Raw genomic sequence first — 6,873 nt, 5'->3', positions numbered from 1 at the left:
AGAGTCCCCCTCAGTGCCACCTTTATAGCAGATTCCCCCTCAGTGCCTGATTTACACAGAGTCCCCCTCAGTGACTACTTCACACAGAGCCCCCCTGTGACCCCTTCAAACCGAGTCTCCCTGAGTGCCACCTTCACACAGAGTCCCTTTCAGTGCCCCATTCACAGGAGAGCCCTTCCCAGTGCCCTCTTTACAACAAAATTAGTGGAATCCTCCTCAGTGCCCCCTTTATAACAGAGCCCCGCTCAGTGCCCCCTCCCATCCTCTTTGCATGGATCCCAGCCACCCACACTGGGTTAGCATTTTGCATTTCCATGGCACTGGCCTGCCTGCGTGGAGATGCATAACACTGTGTCACTGCACCCCTGAGGAAGCAAGATGTCACCCAGGTTGAGAAAGACTGGTCTAGACATACTGTATGTTGGTACATTAATCTACATATCTCAAACCTTGTCTCAAAGTATCACCCTAACCGTTCCCTCCGCTCTTCCAAAGACCTCCTGCTTTCCAGCTCCCTCGTCATTTCCTCCCATGCTCGCCCAGGACTTCTCTAGAGTCTCTCCCATTCTATGGAACTCTTTTCTCCAACCTGTCCATATATCTGCGATTCCGACTGCCTTGAGGTGATCCCTTAAGACTCATCTCTTCAGGGAAGCCTATACCACCTCAACCTGACCACTCAACCATCACGTTCTCAAACAATTCATCCCCACACAGCTACCTCCTCATGTATCACTTGCCCCTCCCTTTTAGAGTGTAAGCCCTCAGGGGCAGGGTCATCTTGTCTTAAATTGTATTGTGATTGTAATGTCTTCCTTATATTGTAAAGCGCGGCGCAAACTGTAGACGCTATATAAATCCTGTATAATAATAATTAATGATATGCAATAAAGTCGTAAGTTTAAATGTATCATATGTTGTCCAAGTTACATTCTAATGAAAGTGCATTCCAATGCCTCCAGCATATGAAGCAAAAAATATCAGGAATAAAGAGTAGAGGAGATAAGGCACGTTGTGTAGTAATCTCCAATGGTAACAATAGGGATGCATGTCAGGAAGATCCATCGAACCAGCCCTCATGCAGAAGTTCAGTGCGAGCACCTGCGCATGTGCACGTACATAGTGTGGATAAGAGAATTGTGCATAGCCATACATTTTCTGAACACCTCTACTTTTTCCAAGCGTGGCCTACAGTTTGTTTCGTTGCCAATAAAATAGAGGTGGTTATTTGTGCTTGGGTTTAGTAAAGGAGGGGGGTGTGAGATGATGAAGTGCCTGATAGGGGTCTTTAGGGATATGTCTATCAAAGAGGGTTTGCAAATGTTTGAATATTTTGGCCAAGAGCATCCTTAGCATCAGACAAGTCCACCAAGTATGCATACCATCTCCAACTGGATTACATACTCATGAACATTTATCAGGATACAAAGGATAACAATGTGCTTGGAGCAAAATGTAACTGTGAGTACTAAGAAAGGAACGCAGGAGATGCACATCTGGAATGCATTGTAGGCAGGATTGGAGTTAGGTGCAAGCTGAGTCGAAACCTAGTGGGCTATGAGGTAACAGACAGCAGACAGAATTGTAGATGGAGGCTCTCATAGATTACAGTTAGGACCGCACTATATTATATAGTTGTGGTGTATAACAGAGTCACTGACATTGTTTTATTGCTTGTAAAAGAAACCTAAAGAAAAGCAACAAATGTGTGCAACAAGTCACCAAGATTTTACATTTTTGGTTGATTTCCCATTGTGTGCACTGTACACTTCATATTTTAGCACAAAGTAGTTATGGATGTTGCTAGGGGAATAGGTATCTTTGGTTATATCATTTTTTTATATTCCTAAAGCCACCTCAAAGTAAACTTATGCTTTTCTCTACGCTATTGGGAGCAAGAAAAGACGCCCTGTGTATATTCCAAGTCAATACCGGTAGGGGCTTACATGGGACCGAGGACTCTCTGACAGCCTTCATGCGACAATGCTGGGCTAATCACCAAGGCCCAGTGCTCTCACATGACAGGGTAGGAATACACTGTCAAATACTGTATTTCCCATCACCCCTGGACTAAAACAGTAAGGAAGTGAAAGAAAAATAAGTAAATGTAGGCATTTAAAAGAACCTGTTGCTTTTCCTGCATGGCCAAAGCACATGTTCACTTTAAGTCTTAGTCAATTTGCCTTTTTTTAAACAGGTTTTTAAGTAAAAAAAACTATTACTTTTTCTGGCATGCTAATTATATAGGCTGCTATCACAATCAAGGGGGACCAAAAAGTTAGCATGACATACAGTGCCAGCCTGCTGATGATGGGTATTGTGCTCTTTTGCCACACCATTACCTTTAAAATGTGATACAGGCAAACTGCTACCCCCTGCATCATGGGGGTTAGAGATGAGCAAACTTCTGAAAAGTTTAATTAGTTGTGATTTGGTCAAACTTTTTGAAAAATCATGAACCTCAGAAACTGAGAATTTCTGAACTGGAAGTCAATGACAGTCCCAACAGGCCCCATAAATGTGTGTATTATACAGCTGTAAATTGTGCAAAATTGTACAATATAGTGTGAAAAGGTTCAGCCCTACCTGAAGAGAGCATGGGGCCAAAAAACAGTCTTTCTTTAAAAAGCTACCAGGGATACTTGGATAAAAGGGTGGGACATGGTGGCGTGGAAGTCAAGCTAAGGGTGCCCAGGCAACATTTGAAGCAGATTTGGAGCAGCCTTTGTTACCCTTTTGCCAGAAGGAATCCAAGCTACCAAAAAAACCCACTTCACATTCAGCTTGTAACAGCCGAATTCATGAATTTAATCAAAATCTAACTTCATCTAAATTCCAGGAGCAACTATAATGAAAAATGCATTGACCCCCTTACTCATTCACTATTACACAAAGTATAAAAAAAACTAACATTTCTTAAAATAAATGTTATAGTGAACAAATACTCCCCCTTTACTACATTTTGTAAAATAAGTCAATCCAATGGTCCTTGTGTCCTACTGATGTTGCCACTAGTCTTTCTTTTCTTGAAAAAGAATCCCAGAATGGATGCATCTTTTTCAGAATAATTGTACTAACTTTAATATGAGATTCCGAGCCTCTGACTGGTTAATCATCCCCTTATTGGGAAATGAGGGGACACACAACCCACCGAATTTCTCTGCCTCCTTTTAGCGGTTGAGGTTGCGCTGAAGAGACCAACATGTATTAACACATTGCTGGTGTCTTGAGAAGGAGCTCTCTAGGCCCTTCTGTTTAAACACCTGCTTTAAAACTTAAGGCATTTACATACCAGGGGCCCCACATGCTCACATCCCTCTTGATACAGCAATACCAGCCCATATGCTGATGTACCATGCTGTTTTAAGTTTTAATTGACAAGTGTTAAAAAAAATGAAGATCCAAACCTGACAAACTTTTGAAACAGATCAGCGGACTGGAGTTACAGCGTGTTTTACAATATTCGCTCATCTGCAGAATATCCAATGCTAACTACTTTGGTTCAGAACTGAACTTTTATTTTTTGACATTGTACTTTTATTCCAGTCCCTCCCCACTGAATCTGCTTTGAAGATAACACAAAGACCCTGAATTTAGAGTTGGACATTTTAATTATAGTCCCTTTTTATGTCAAGAGAAGTGGGGAGATGAGGTATGAATACAACTGCTTTCTCATTGATGCCAGCGTAAAAAGAGTTAACAAAAGACTTTGGTCTCTGCAGTCCTCACATGGTTTGTATTCTTCTGCTACTGGAGAGGTCTGTTCAAGGCATCTGCTTCCCTGGAAACAGCTTACATTGGATCAATCAAAGCCCTTTCTTCTAAAGAAAGACTCCTACTTTGAAGCCCTCCACCTCTGCTTATCATGCCATCTTAACCAGGACACGAAGGTGCCACCAGTAATAAACTTTCACATATTAAAGTTTCAGTGCAATGAGTATGATGCTATGAACATTGCTAAAATAGATCAAGAGGTTTTACATTTTCTGTCTGACTGTGGAAAACCTGCCTCCCTGCCGCTGATTGCTGGGGGTCTCACTGTTAGCACAACCCTTCCCCCGCCACCAATCAGCTGTTTTAGCAGCACTGCCAAGCAACTCTGAGGCTACCACTGATCAGAAAGCTGCTACCCTTCTTTTCATGTGCCAACCATAGAACTGCAATGGACTCTAAAGGCTGGGCTATGTTATGCCAAATAGTGCCAACCAGCTCTGAGCTGTGATAGCCTCTGCGCTACTCCTCAGTGCTGTTAAAACAGTTGATCTGTGGGCATTCCTAAGCAGACAGCATTCCCACTTTTTTCCAAAAGTGAATTATTTTTTATAAAGGGAATGTACTGTTGGTTATATTGTAGTTATTATAATGTATTTGTAATATTATTGCTTGCATTATTACATATGAATATAAACTATTTTATTTAAATATTATGTAGACTTCGTCTAGCCAAAATGTAGACCTCCAGTCTCCCTATGATATCGAAATTGTTACTTTACAGCTGTGCTAAAAGCAGCCTGTGGTTTTCAGAATTCCAATGTGTCATCGGAGCAGTGACTCCTCCCTCATTATAGTGCTGTGTTTAAGGTTTTTATCAGACAAAGGGGGCTGCAAACTGCATACAGTTGCATTCCTGTGCCCACAGAATTGCATTTACCAAAGTCTTTATGTAGCACACCAGACTATTCATGAAAGCCTTAAAGGAAGCCTGTGCTGAGACAAATATGCAGGTTACAACTTCTGACCCCTTTTTGAAAATGCTAATTGCCTGTGTGTCTTTTTCTTTTCTAATTTCCAAGTCAAAGAGCCCTGATGTGCTCTTTAGATAACCTATAGTGCTTTGGAAATCCTTTGTCATATATGATTTGATATATATTTTTTGTAAAACAAGTATTATATGATAGTAAAATTAAAACAGCTAAAACAATAGTTTAAAACTATTGTTTTGTATAACAACCAAAGTAATGATAGTTTCCTGCTAAAGGGAAAGCAGTGTCAAGAGAAACTGCAATTTCTGACCTCTCCTGAAAATGCTTGTTTGCTTGGCTGTTATGCTTACCCTCTTGCTTAAATACTGACAGGGTTATTCACAAAAGGGTGAAGGATTTGGAGAAGGCAGAAGTGAACAATCTAGGACAGGGCTGCCCATTATGTCGATCGCGATCTACCAGTCGATCGCGTATCGATCACTGGTAGATCGCGATGTCCTGTCTAATCTGGATCCCCGCTGCTCTCCCTTATCTGTATGCAGCGGGGATCCGTGGAAAAGTGAAAGTGACGCTGCAGTCGGCGGTTGCAGGACAAACACTGGAGAGATCAGCTGATCACTCCAATGTTTGTAAATAACTGGGGATACATAGTACTGTTCATGCATGAGTTTCTCAATGGGGAGAAGCACTCTGTACAGAGGCTCCTCCCCATTCAGAAACAGTAAATATTTTCTGAATGAATGGAAGCCTCTCTACTTTCCACCTGGGCGGATTTCCGCGCGGCCGGGATAGCGCGACTGTTCAGGCGACGTTCCAATGACAATCGCGTGACCTTCACTGTCGGGCTGCATGCAAAAATCAAAAAATCGCGCGACATTCGCGGGGAAAAAGGGTCCTGCACGAGCGACGGGGCGACATGAAGCTGTACATTAAAACAGCTCCATTGAAAAGCATTGGATGGCGACTTCTTGCGATATCATGCAGCGGAAATCGCGCAATAAAACACCCAGTATGAATGGGCACTTATACATTCAATAAAACACATACACGCACTTATTAAATTAGATCGGAAAGTGAGCGAACACATACCATCACTCGCTCACTTCTCGATCTATCCCTGCAGAGAGCCGTGACTGTCACTCACGGCTCCCTGGAGGGATTTCACCCTCCCCTGTCCAATCCTCCAGCGGATGGGGGAGGGGGCGGGCCCAAGCTGGCTCTGCCTCTGGATAGGCAGAGCCAGCTGTCAATCCCGCAGCTGGGTGGATCTCGACAGCAATGTCGGGATCCGTCCCGCCTGCGGCGTCTCAATCGCGGTGTACTGAGCTTTGGGTCACGGGAGGATGCTGGTTTGTGTCCTCCCGTTACCCTTAGGAGAACTATGGGGAGAAGCCCTGACCCCATAGTTCTCCTTTACGTAAAAGGTTTTGTGACTGTAGTTAAGCTTTAAAGTGACAGACAGAACTCCTATTAAGATCTGTGTTTAACATTCCCAAGCTTCCAAACTGAAGCCCAATTGAGCTTTATAGGTTGTAACAAAGCTTGCTGAATGCTCTGCAAATGATTGGTAAAAGCTTGCTATACACACTGCTCTTATACAAGCTGAGGCCAGTGTAAACAAGACCCTAATGCATGTTCTGTTTCAAATGCCGATATATGCAGTGACGTACTTCCTAGACTCAGTCTGTGCAGACAGTATGACTACTTGCTGACTTGACAGAATCCACAGAACATATCTTGACAGACTTGACAGAATCTCCACAGAACAAGTCTTGACTGACTTGACAGACTCCACAGAACACACACGGGTACAAAAATAAAAAAGCCGCTGTGGCAGCGCACTCCACACCTGCTACCTGTAGATACTACTGTACTGTATTAGAAAGGCATTACATTGCAACAAGCACAATACGTTTACCAGTCTGAAAGTCTAAATGTGGATGACATTTCCTCTGAACCTAAAAGACACAAAGAAGAAAAAATGCAAAACTTATACATAAGTCTTTAAAAGAAGGACAAATAACAATTCTGAAGAGAACAAGTCACTTAAAGAGATAGATATTCTTGCATGATGCAGGGATCCCAACCTTAAATAAATGATTTCAGGGAGGTGCCCTTCTCATTTCAGGGAGGTGCCCTCTGTCGCCCCCCCCCACCCCCACCCACTGCA

Source organism: Nanorana parkeri, unplaced genomic scaffold, assembly GCF_000935625.1.
Source record: "Nanorana parkeri isolate BGI_ZX_2015 unplaced genomic scaffold, ASM93562v1 scaffold139, whole genome shotgun sequence".
Lineage (NCBI taxonomy): Eukaryota > Metazoa > Chordata > Amphibia > Anura > Dicroglossidae > Nanorana > Nanorana parkeri.
This window is presented reverse-complemented; position numbering follows the sequence as displayed.